General features: G+C 40.2%; 1 long non-coding RNA gene across 1 annotated transcript; it reads left to right on the top strand.

Moving 5' to 3' along the window:
- Positions 1–6: 6 nt before the first annotated feature.
- On the top strand, positions 7–1,440 carry LOC122558996. Its single transcript, XR_006314305.1, has 2 exons — positions 7–273; positions 1,304–1,440. It is a non-coding gene; the product is annotated as an uncharacterized LOC122558996 (long non-coding RNA).
- Positions 1,441–13,238: the final 11,798 nt, after the last annotated feature.

The raw sequence follows: 13,238 nt of genomic DNA, 5'->3' as shown, positions 1-13,238 counted from the left end.
TTCCCGATTTCACGGCAGCTCAGGCTGAATGAGATTGATGCCAAAAGCCTCTCACTGCCGCGTTGGAAATGTCCTCTGCACTCCATAAACTGAGTAGATTAAACTAAGAAAAAGAGTAGTGAAGGAAAAAAAATGTAAAAGCAGATTGAGATGGACTGCTACTCTTCTTTTGCGACCCCAGAGCTTAATTTGGAATGTTTGCCTCCAATTTAAATTACTGAAATAAAATCAAAATCTGCATTCAAGTCATTTCAACGTTGAGTTGAAATTAAGGTAAGTGAAGTTTGTGATGGACTTACACAACTAGAGAAATATTGTGTTAGTCGAATTCCTTATTTACTATTGTGTCAGACTGTTCTACGTTAATACGACAAGACATCACGTTTGGCCTCTTTCCAAAATCTGCAGAAATCCTTGATAACCCTAACATTTTCACCACACAAAGATTACCCACTTTCAAGTCTGCAGCATCAGCTGTCTGTACTCCTACACCTCCCTCTGTTCTCTGTCATCTTCCCTTAATAATGATGCAATTAAGCTAATTTTTTTTTATGGACCAAACCAGCCCCCCCTCAAAATATTTTGATAATGTAGCCTCAACCCTAACTTTTTCTTATTTTAGAGGGAAATGTAAAGTGTGGTGCAATGCAGTGTTACAGGACCTGAGACGTTAACTTTGATTTCTCTTCCTGGAAGATCTGCTGAGCTTCGTTTCTGATTTTACAGCACCCACAGTGGTTCAGTTTTTATCCAGATAATTACAGGCTCGTTAGATTAACATCTGAGATTCGATGTTGTGGGCATGTAATGGTCTTCAACAGGTGTCACATTGGTTACTGGAACAGATCTAAGGATATGGAATTTGGAGGATAAAACTGCATTAAAATTTATTTAAAATTAACAAAAAGTATTTGGAAGTGAATAGTCATGCAACATTGTCTTTTACTCCTGGTTGTCCATTGTTTTACCCGAATTGCCAACTACTAGCTAAACATCATCCTGTTACTCATTACCATGTCATGTCACTAGATTCCCCAGAAAATGATGAGAAATTGGATGCCTTCCCTTCTGAAGAATGGTCCTGCATTTGAAGTGTTTTGCTGAGTGGTCACACAATCTAAGTGCATCATTGTTTAGAGGTAACCGAGGGAACAAGAGCAGATGAGATAACAAATGGTGTACTATTTTTCTTTTCTCATCAAGCAGGCAGTCTATCGCCTTCTCAATCAATCAAAACTTGGTAACATATTATGATTCTAATACATGTAATTGGGATCTGACTAATGTAACTCCTTTCAATCAGCAGTACAACTGATTGTTCAATTGGAGTTGGACAGCAAGTGAAGATCCAGAAGCCGACACCTCTGGCTGTGCCCACCTCTGCAAGTTTACAATTATTGTAAAGCTTTTAAAATTGAACAATAAAGATTCAGAGAAATATATAGTTTTATCAATCTGAAATGAATGAACAGGTCACAGTAGATAGTTTCCATAAATTAAGCAGTTTGCAACAAGGACCCATGGTTACAAGCGTAACAGCAACATAGAAGATAGGAGTAGGAGAAGGCCATTTGGCCCTTCAAGTCCGCTCTGTCTGTAATCATGATCATGGCTGATCATCCAATTCAATAGCCTAATCCTACTTTCTCCTCATGACCTTTGATCCCATTCACCCCCAAGTACTGTATCTCGCTGCCTCTTGAATGCATCAATTACTTCCTGTGGAAATGAATTTCACAAGCTCACCACTCAAGGTGAAGAAATGTCTCTTCATCTCCATCCTAAATGGTCTACCCTGACTGTGTCCCCGGATTCTGCATACACCTATCATTGGGAATGTCCTCTTGCATCTACCCTGTCAGAATTTTATAAGTATCTGAAATCCCCACTCATTCATCTGAACTCAAGTGAAAACGATCTGAATCTAGTCAATCTCTCATGTGTCAGTCCCTCCATTCCTGGAATCAGCCTGGTAAAGCTTCACAGCACTTCTTCAGAGCAAGAGCATCCTGAGAAAAAGAGACCAAAACCGCGCACACAGGTGTGCCTCCCCAAGGTCCTGTAAAAGTACAACAAAACATCCCTGCTCCTGTACTCAACCTCTTACAATGAAGGCCAACATATCACTTGTCGTCTTTACTGTCTATTGCACCTGCATGCTTACCTTTAATGACCTTTGCACCCTACCCTCTGCGAATTTACAGCTATTCAGTTGGTATATTGCCTCCTTGATTTTGCTTTCAAAATGAATAACCTCATATTTATCCAAATTATACTGCATCTACCATTGATTTGCCCACTCACCCAACCTGTCCAGATCATGCTGAAGGATCCCTGCAACCTCATCACAGTTCACCCTCACACCCAACTTCGTATCTCTGCAAACTTTAAGATGTTACATTTTGTTCCCTCATCCAAATCATAAATATATATTTTAAATAGCTGGGGTCCTAGCACCGATCCCTAGAAATCTAGAATTGAGGGGTGGAAATTTCACAGCATAGATGTGAGGCTGTGGTACTCTAGGATGAATGATGACAAGAAACTTCAATATTGAATGTTAGAATGAATAGATTAGTGAAGCAAAAGTAGTTTGAGGGCGGGATGATTTGCTGTTTTGGAGCAAATATAAAGTTTTTGGGCTTGATTAGTGTTGTAACCTTTATGTGTTTCTACACAATGAATCTACGTCAGGTGATTCCGGAAACAAGATGAGAAAATAATTCCTTGGTGTTGTCCTCGTCAACCTACTATTTGTAGATGTTTGTCTACAGTGCAAGCAGTGAAAGTGCACGTTTGTAAAGCTGACATTGTGGTCACAATTTGTGGTGACAGAATAAGCTGCTTGATGTTCTCCACCATGAATATTGGGAATTAGCTGAATTTGAGATAATCACACTCAACCTCATATCCTGTGCCAGCCCTCACTTTTCCATCACTATCAGGCTGGAGATTGAATGACAGTCAATGGGGAAAGTAGAAGAGTATGCTGTTAGCAAAACTGCTTCCTTCAAATAGGTCAATTTTTACCAATTACCACGACCTATAATAAGCACAGAGAATCCAGGAGAAACTCAACAGGTCTGGTGGCATCTGTGGAGAGAGAAGCAGAGTTAATGTTTTGAATCTGGTGTTATTCTTCTTCAGAGCTCCACTATCTGTAAGTGTCTTCCCAATCAGCAGTGAATGCTGAAAGACATTAACAGTGTAATTAGTGCTGCATACTCGTCAATAGTCTTACTGGTGATTGTTTTGGGTGCTGCCTGATTAGTTTGGCTCCAGATCCCAGCGTAGCCTAGCTCTCGCCCAAATGCAAGAGTTAAATGAAACAGCAGGGATAAGAGTAATTGTCCCCATCATCAAAGCTGATTTTGAACAAATGTGCGAATGTTGAGATAAATGGATAAGTCTCCAGTAATAGGAGCAATCCATGGCACAGGTTCATCTGCATTTTCTCTTCCAGGTATCTTACAGCTTGACATGGAGTTAGATTGGTGTACCTTTACTGTTGCTTCATCGAAGGCCTATAGCACTCTACCATTACTGTCAAAGTATCTACATTAGATGGGCTGCAAGAGTTCAGCAAAGTGCCACTTTCTCAATGGCAATATGGGATGGGCAACAAATGCTGACCTTGCCAGGGACAATCAGATCCCATCAAAGAATTTTAAAAATAACAATTATCTTTAATCTGCTAGTATGGCATGAGTGTGGCAATACAGCGATTACCCTATTGCATCCAGCTCTATGCATAATTTCAAAATAATGGAGGAATCCATGCAATTTTACAGCCCAGCTTAGATTACAGCTACAACAAAAACAAATCGCTAGAAAAGCTCAGCAGGTCTGTCAGCAGCTGTGCAGAGAAATCAGAGTTAACATTTTGGGTCAAATGACCCTTCCTCAGAACTGAGGAACTCTGAGAACTCAGTTCTGAGGAAGGGTCACTCGACCCGAAATGTTAACTCTTTCTCTCCACAGATGCTGCCAGACCTGCTAAGTTTTCCAGTAGTTTCTATTTTTGTTTCTATTGATGACATCTGCTGCTCTTTTTTTAAAAATTTAAATTACATCCATTACTTTGCAGGAAATTTTGTGCTACTCTGGTGACAGACAATGTTTATTACTAATGTGAAAATAACGTCCTGTGATCTTTAGTGAACATTCGATTCTCCTGCTCCTCGGATGCTGCCTGGCCTGCTGCTTTTCCAGCACCACACTTTTCAACTCTGGTCTCCAGCATCTACAGTCCTCACTTTCTCCTATCTTTAGTGACCGTACAAGCATTAAGTCCCTCACTATCAATATCATGTGGGGGTTGCCAGAGGATTAACTAAATGAGCCAAATCACCATCAGAGAGAAAAGAACACCACAGATGTTCATTTCTGACCTTTCTAATCATTCATAACATTGGAGGCTGGAAATTTAGAATATTTGCGAATTGACACAGTTTCCATCAGGAATTGACTGCAGGAACTTTATACCTACCAAGAAGAAGTATGATTGATTGTATCCCTTGCCACTGGACCCTTACCTCCACTATCGCCAGTGCTGATGTTGCAGAATATGTGATACAGTGCAGCAAATTTTCAAGTTTGTTTTAACAATTCTGAGACCTCTGCTGTAGAGATTAACAAAAACAGTAATATTAGAAGAAAACCACTCTCTTTATATTTCCTTTGTCACTTCACATTATCGTGACAGGCTTATTGTTTTATTGCTACTGGGTCAATATGTTAGAATTTCCTACCACTTATGGTAATGTCATCTGTACAAGAACTGGTTCAGTTCAAAAAGTCAGGCAGAGTAGAAAATGAAAGAACTGTAATCTGATAGGAGAAATGCAAGTGTTGCCGACAAAGGAGTACTCAAACCTTTTACCCAGGTATTCTTGTGTGACAGACAAAAGGTAGGAAACCAGCTGAGAATTTAATTAAACAAACCCTTCTTTATTTTAACTCTTTAAGTATCGATACTCAATATAAAGCATATATACACATTTTTTAAAAAGTATGTAGTTTTAATTGTACTGGTGGTGGTTGCACAAAAAAGGAAAAAATAAGAATAAAACATACATATGTTACAACATTTACTTCTGACTTCATTCAACTTAACTAACTGATTTCATTAAATTTCACTTTAACTGCAGATGTTGGAGATCTGAAATGAAAACAGAAGTCATGTGATACCTGGTTGTAGTCCACCAGGTTTATTTGAAATTGCAAGTTTTCAGAGCGCAGCCCCTTTGTCAGGTGCACTGCATTCCAAAAGATTGTGATTTCAAATAAACCTGGTGAACTATAACCTGGTGTCGTGTGACTTCTGATTTTTCCACCCCAGTCCAACACAGGCACCTCAACATCAAAAAATAATGGAACTCAGCAGGTTGGGCAGCAACTGTGGAGAAACAAACTTAACATGCTGAGTTTGATATGACTTATCAGAAGTGAAAGGAGCTGAAAAATTGTGTTTTCTATGCTGTTCAGAAAAAGGCGAGCGAGTGGAACAGATTGTGCAGGTGTCCACAGAAAAACAAGTGCGTGCTAATGGTAGTAGAGGAATGTTATAGATTCAAAACAAATGTTAATGGTAGGTGTGAATAATAGAAAGTAGATCAGTTTTGCTGATAGAGAAACCCATGCAAACAAAGTGTGGGTAAAATGGGGAAGAGGATGTAAACAAATGGAGGGTGGTATTCATGCTCTGAAGTTGTTGAATTCAATATTGAGACCTGAAAACTGTAAAATACCAAAGCAGAAAATGAGGTTCTGTTCTTCCTCCAGCTTGATTGGGTATCAATGGAGCATGGGAGTATGCCCAGGATAAAAATGTTAGCATAAGAGCAAGATATTGTATTGGAAAGGCAAGCAACTGAAAGGTCAGGATCATTCTTATGGACAAAGTAGAGATGTTCTGCAAAGTGTGGGGTGGAAGGAACTTGAAGAATGATGAATGGAGGAGTGAGCCTTTGTAACAGAGCAGGAATGATACCTGTGGAGTACTGACAAGAAGGAACGGATGATATGGTTGGTGGTGGTGACTTGTTGGAGGTGGTACAAATGGTGGATGAAGATCCTTTGAATGCAGAAGCTGTGGATGGAAAGTGATGACATGTTGTTTGGGATGAGGAGGGAAGAGGTGAGAGCAGGAGTGTGAGGAATGAGTTGGACACAGTTAGGTGTCCTGTCAACCATGATGTGAAGGAATGATCAGTTGAAGATAAAGGAGAGCATGTTGGAGGCAGACCTGTGCAAGATGGCATCACTGGAAATCGAGAAACTGGGAGAATGGAATGGAATGTTTATGGAAGCAGGGTGTGAGGAAATGTAGTCCCAGTAATTGTGGGAGTCAGTGGGTATCTGTTGGATTTTGCTGGAAAGCCTATCCTCAGAAATTTAGAGGAGCAGAGAGTAGCAGGGTTTAGAAAGGCAGCCATGCTGACTGATAATTACAAGCTAACATACAGACCCTGAAACACAGACAGATTAGGGTCTGGAAACTTTCATATCACAGCAAACGATAAGGAAGACGTAATTACTTCTGAAACAAGTCAGAGAAATAAGAAAAGCTTTACAGAAAAGGCAGAACTGTTCCAAACCACTAAAAGAAGCGAACCAGACTGCAGAGAGGATGCATCCAGAGGGGGATCTAGGCCATGTAAATGAAAAGTGTTGGTTCAGGTATATCACAGAAATACAGATTACAAGACTGGTATCTGCAGCATTAAATATGGTCAGTGCCTGCTCAAGCACACCTGTTGACAGCTGTCACGAGTTTATGTCTAAGGAAATAGTGACTGCTGATTGTTTAAAATGGACTGAGAGAGAAGTGGACATTCTGTAGTATATTGGGTTCTTATAAACGATATTTGTGGGGAAAATAAAAGATTTTCCATGTGGGAACATGTTACATTTTAGTGTGTCAGTAAGAGGGTTCTTGGGAAAGAGTAAAGACGTGCAGGTGGTTAAAGCTTACTCAGACTTTGCACTCGGCTCCTTGTACTTATATGTATATTGCTTATTGACAGCCAGGGAAGTCGCGTCTTGTCCTATACGAGCCAACTATATTTCAGGGAGCTACTTTAGGCAGAGCAGGACAATTTGATTTGTGGCTGGAATAAAGTAAAGAAAGTTTGCGCTTTCGGCCTGTCAAGAATAACAAATATCCAGTAACACAGCTGATTTTAAAAAAAATCAACAACCTAACAACAAAAATGTGAAGGATGGCTAAATTATTTGCTACTATTGAGGTTTCCTCACTTAAAAGCTATAGTCTCAGTTTAAAGCATCACATCTCAAAAGACACACTCAAAAAATTCAAACCATGATATTTCCTTCTTTCTGTAATGAACACTATCCCTTTTTAACTTTGTAGATGTATGTATATTCAGGTTTTAGTATCTATTATTTTCTTGATATCAGCAAATAATAAAATTTATTGTTTTCATAGAATCCCCACAGTGTGGAAGCAGGCCATTCAGCCCATTGAGTCTATACTGATCCTCCAAAGAGCATCCCATCCAGACTCACCCCACTATTGTATCCCTGTAACCCTGCATTTTCCATGGCTAATCTGCCTAGCCTGCACATCCCTGGACACTATGGGCAATTTAGCATGGCCAATCCACCTAACCAATACATCTTTAGACTGTGGGGGGAAATTGAGCACCTGGAAGAAACTCACGCAGACACAGAGAATTTGCAAACTCCACACAGACAGTCACCCAAGGCTAGAAGTCAAGTCCAGGTCCCTGGCACTGTGATGCAGCAGTGCTAACCATTGAGCCACCGTGCTGCTGCAGGTTACAAAAAAACTTTGTAATTGTATCATTCTAGTTTTCAGTTACCTAGTTGACTACATCTTAATTGGCAGGAGGCATGGTCTGATATTAAAAAGAACATAACATTATTGTTGGAGTAAACTAAGAAGGTTGAAAAGAGGGGAACCAAGTCATCTATTCTCACTTTGTTGTGACAATGTCAGTCAACTGGGAACACAATGGTGATGAGGGAATGAAACTTTCTTCAAACTAAGGTCTGGGCAAACAGAGTTTGGGATGGCCTCAAGTTTACAAAGGGTTGCAGGTAAGTGACCATTGGGGTGTTCAGTGGAATATTTGAGACTTTGTTTTTATTCATTCACAGGATGTGGGTGACAAGGGCTAGTCCAGTACTTATTTCCCATTTCTGATTTCCCTTAAGTACATAATGGTAATCTGCCTATTTGAACTGCTCCAGTCCATTAGTTGTAGATACACCCACAGTGCTATTAGGGAGGGAGTTCCAGGATTTTGACTAGTTAATGTATGGCAATATAGTTGTGTGAGTTGTAGGGGAAATTGCAGTTGGTTGTGTATCTATGTTTCCACTTTCCTTGCCCTTCTGGGTGGTAAAAGTCACAGATTTGGATGGTGTAGTTGAAGAATTATAGCAGTGCTTCATGTAGATGGTTCATCCTGCTGTCACTGTGTTGTTGGTGGAGGAAGTGAATGTTGAAGGTACTGGATGGTTTGCTAGTTAAGCAGCTGTTCATCCTGCCTGGATGGTGTTAAGCTTTTTGATTGTTGTTGGATCTCCCTTAATCCAGGAAAGTGGAGAATATTTAATCACATTCCTGCAAATTACTTTGAGGACAGTGAACAAGCATTGAGGAGAGAGTGGGTTAGTTACTTGCCAGAGAATTCCTAGCACCTAAACTGCTTTTATGTTTATATAGTTTCTGGTCAATGGTAGCCCCAGTATGTTGATAGTGGAGGATTCAGTTATGGTCATGCTGTGGAATGTCAAGGAATTAGATTCCCTCTTGCTGAAGATGCACATTATTTAGCAACGGTGTGGCACATATATCACTTCCCACTTATCAACTCTAATGTGTATTTATACATGACTGCTTCAGCATCTGAGGAGTTGTGAATTATCCTGAATATTGAGTAACTTTCAGTGGCAATCCCCATCTCTGACATTATGGTGGAGAGAAAGTCATTGATGAGGCAGCTGGCTTCAAAAAAGAAAAAAATACAGTTACTTAGAAACTGCAGTAATCATCTGACCACAAGTTGAACAAGCTTAATGAAACCATTAATAAACAGGAATCACCTGAATAGAAATGAACATTTTAATCAAAAGAGACTGAAAGTAACCAGACATAACCTTCATCTCCTACTTGATTTGCACCTTTATGAGATGTTAATGTGTTGGAGATAAAACAACATTTTTTATAATTATAGAGCTTTCTCACAATTAGCTCAGGCACAAGAACACACAAATGAGCTGCATTTCAAGTAATTGCTTTGGCAGAACTGAGAAGATGGATTTGTAAATGAAACTGGAGATGGCTGTCTCTTTCTCTCTGTCTCACCAACAGCTTTTTTCTCTCAGGAAAGATAAATTCTAGTGGCAAAGCAAATTGGAGAAATATCCCATATCCAAGGAGTCTAAGATATTTGAAATATTCACAACTGCTGTTGATCCAGGACTTCCCTCAATCATTACAATCATATCAGGTTAAAATATAACATCCTAAGGACTTTGAGGAACGTATTTTCTTGTTTTCCTTTTTTTCTGAGCAGTGTCCCCTTTTTAACTTTGTGTTTGATGTCTTTTTTTTTGGTGTTAGTGGGAATACAATTGCTCTTCCTTCCACTCAAGAAACTTTGTAATTTAATCTTTGTTTCTTGTGATCTTGTTAATTGGACATGGAACATTGTACCTTTAAGTTGGAGTGAGGTATAATTGCATACTAGAAAGAATATTAAGACTGAGACTTTTCATTTTGCAGTTAAAATATGACTTAAATTGTGTAAGATTACATTACATTCACCAATGTCTGGTACAAGTCATCTCATACAATTTTTGTCTCATTATCTGCAAGTGAGATGTTTTCAGAGGGACTTGGGCAAGCAATAATAGTACCTTAGCTAGAATAGACTTGAGGACACAATTTAATAGGCACATCATTGACATGTCACTATAGCCAGTGGCGGAAGAGACACTCAAGGTCTCTGGCACTCAAGAGACTACCAGTGACCTGTGCAGAAGCTGTGCTTCTGTATTCGGATATATGTAACATCCTGAACCTGCAGAGAGAGCAGAGAAACATCAGACAGGTGTGCCTGAGACCCTAAGTTGACTGGAATAAAAAGTAGAGGAGTCCATCTGTATGCTCACCTTTCTGCTGGCTCCAGCATTTGAGCTCTTGATTTTCTCTAGGATTGGGTGCTTAGCAATAATGCCATAGCAAGAGGGGGATGAGGCACTTCACTCCACATGCCCCATGGAGTCAAGTTGGTATCATTTGGGAGGAAGCTCAATAATGGACACCTCAACAGCTTCTTCCAGAAATGCCCTGCCATTCCACATCCTCGCAGGCACTGAGGATGGTGAGCTTGCAGCTGTACAGGAAACTGTAAGTGGGCCAGAGGCCTGTGTGACACCTTACTGATATTTTTTTGAAAGCCAAGCATGTTACATCGATACAAAGTGGGGAGGGGTGCAAGAGAGAAGAGGGAATGACATTTTTGATAAGGATAACTGTCCAGCTGTACTTAGAGAGGATATTCCTGGGAATATGTCCAGGGATGCCTGCCAAAGGCTTCAAGGTCACCATGACCTACCAGTTAGCACACCTGGACAGATTGGGGGGGGGGGGGGGGGAGAGGAAAGTATAATCTGCACCCTTATATATTCACCCAAACTGTTCCAACATCTGCTGTAGTCTTACTATAACATTAGGAATTGAGAATATTATCAGAAATGAGAGTTATGGAGCATCTTCCACTTGAGAGGATGTGTTGGTTTTCAATCACCACATCTCAGTGACTCTCTCATAATCATCAAAGTATGTGACTAGGGATCATCCCGTCTATGAATTGGGTATTGGAGTTAAGGCACAACAGATTGCACGCAGCAACAATAATGTCTAAGGGAGAAAATAGGGCTTAGAATGTCCAATGGTGAACCCACAAATGCACCTTTTGGAACAATGGTAGAATCTATTATATACCTACTGGATCCTGGAGGGAACGGCATGGTATTTTTGAAGTCACACCTGAACATTTAAGTTTGTGACCATGCATATATCTTATATCCATATTTAAATTCTATGTTTTTTCAAAAGAAATCTGCCTTTCTATTCTTATGTCAAAAGTGAATAACCTCACAATTCCCCAAACTGTACTCCACCTGCTATCTTGTTTCCCACTCATTTAATCTGTCTACACCTGTTTGTAGATCTTTGTACCATTCTTATTGGTTGTATTCCCAATTAACTCTACATTACCAACAATATTGTTGACATGGTTTTCAAATGTTTTCTCTACCTTCTGCTTCCTATCTATCCATGAACCCAATCTTGTGTATTAACCTTTTGTGTGACACCTTACTGATACTTTTTTGAAAGCCAAGCATGTTACATTGATACAAAGTGGGGAGGGGTGCAAGAGAGAAGAGGGAATGACATTTTTGATAAGGATAACCGTCCAGCTGTACTTAGAGAGGATATTCCTAGGAATATGTCCAGGGAAGTTATTTGAGTGGAACTGAGAAATAAAGGGATGATCACCTTTTTGGGATTGTACTTTAGACCCCTCCACTCCGGTAGTCAGCGGGAAATTGAGAAAAACATTTGTAAAGAGATTTCAGTTATAACAGGGTGGTAATGGTAGGGGATTTTAACTTTCCAAACATAGACTGGGACTGCCATAGTGTTAAGGGTTTAGATGGAGAGGAAGTTATTAAGTGTGTACAAGAAAATTTTCTGATTCAGTATATGGATGTACCTACTAGAGAAAGTGCAAAACATGGCAAAAGTGAGGACTGCAGATGCTGGAGATCAGAGTCAAGATTAGAGTGGTGCTGGAAAAGCACAGCAGGTCAGGCAGCATCCGAGAAGCGGGAAAATCAACATTTTGGGCAAAAGCCCTTCATCAAGAATGAGGCCTCATTCCTGATTAAGAGCTTTTGTCCAAAACGTCGATTTTCCTGCTTCTCGGATGCTGCCTGACCTACTGTGCTTTTCCAGCATCACTCTAATCTTGACTCTGAAAGTGCACAACATGACCTACTCTTGGGAAATAAGGTGGGGCCGGTGACTGAGATGTCAGTGGGGGAATACTTTGGGGCCAGTGACCTTAATTCTATTAGTTTTAAAATAGTGATGGAAAAGAATAGATAGAATCTTAAAGTTCTAAATTGGAGGAAGACCAATTTTGACAGTATTAAGCAAGAACTTTCAAAAGTTGATTGGGTGAAGATGTTCACAGGTAAAGGGATGACTGGAAAATGAGAAGCCTTCAAAAGTGAGATAACAAGAGTCCAGAGACAGAATGTTCATGATGGGTGAAAGGCAAAGCTGGTAGGTGTAGGGAATACTGGATGACTAGAGAAACTGAGGTCTTGATCAAGAAAAAGAAGGAAGTGTATGTCAGGTATAGACAGCAGAGATCAAGTGAATCCTTAGATTCCTTAGTAATTGAATTGAATTGAACTGAATTGAATTTGTTGTCACGTGTACCGAGGCATTGTGAAAAGTTTGTCTTGCGAGCAATGCAGGCAGATCACAGACTTAAGTAACATAGATAAATAAATACTAGGTAACCAGTGGCAAAAACAAAAACACAGGTACAGGCAAATGCTAAGAGTTTGTGAGTCCATTCAGCATTCTAACAACAGAAGGGGAGAAACTGTTTCAAAACCAGCTGGTGTGTGTGTTTAAGCTTCTGTACCTTCTCCCTGACGGTAGAGGTTGTAGAAAAACATTGCCAGGGTGGGATGGATCTTTGAGAATGCTGGCAGCCTTTCCTTGACATCGGGCCTGGTTGATGGAATCATATAGATGGGAGGTTGGCCTTTGTGAATGAGGTAAAAACAATGACTGCAGATGCTGGAAACCAAATTCTGGATTAGTGCTGCTGGAAGAGCACAGCAGTTCAGGCAGCATCCAAGGAGCTTCGAAATCGATGTTTCGGGCAAAAGCCCTTCATCAGGAATATTGTCCGGGCCGAGTTCACCAATCTCTGTAACCGTCTCTGATCTTGAATGGTACAATTGCCATACCAGATAGTGATACATCCAAACAGAATGCTCTCGATGGCGCACCTATAAATGTTGGCAAGGGTATTCACCGTCATGCCAAATTTCCTCAGCTGCCTGAGGAAGAAGAGACATTGTTGGGCCTTTGTAACCACCGGGTACACATGAAGAGTTCAAGAAAGCTTGTTGTGAATTACCACTCCCAGGAG

This window comes from Chiloscyllium plagiosum, chromosome 18 (assembly GCF_004010195.1).
Source record: "Chiloscyllium plagiosum isolate BGI_BamShark_2017 chromosome 18, ASM401019v2, whole genome shotgun sequence".
Lineage (NCBI taxonomy): Eukaryota > Metazoa > Chordata > Chondrichthyes > Orectolobiformes > Hemiscylliidae > Chiloscyllium > Chiloscyllium plagiosum.
Note: the sequence above shows the minus strand (reverse complement) of the source record. Positions and strands in the feature narration are given on the sequence as shown.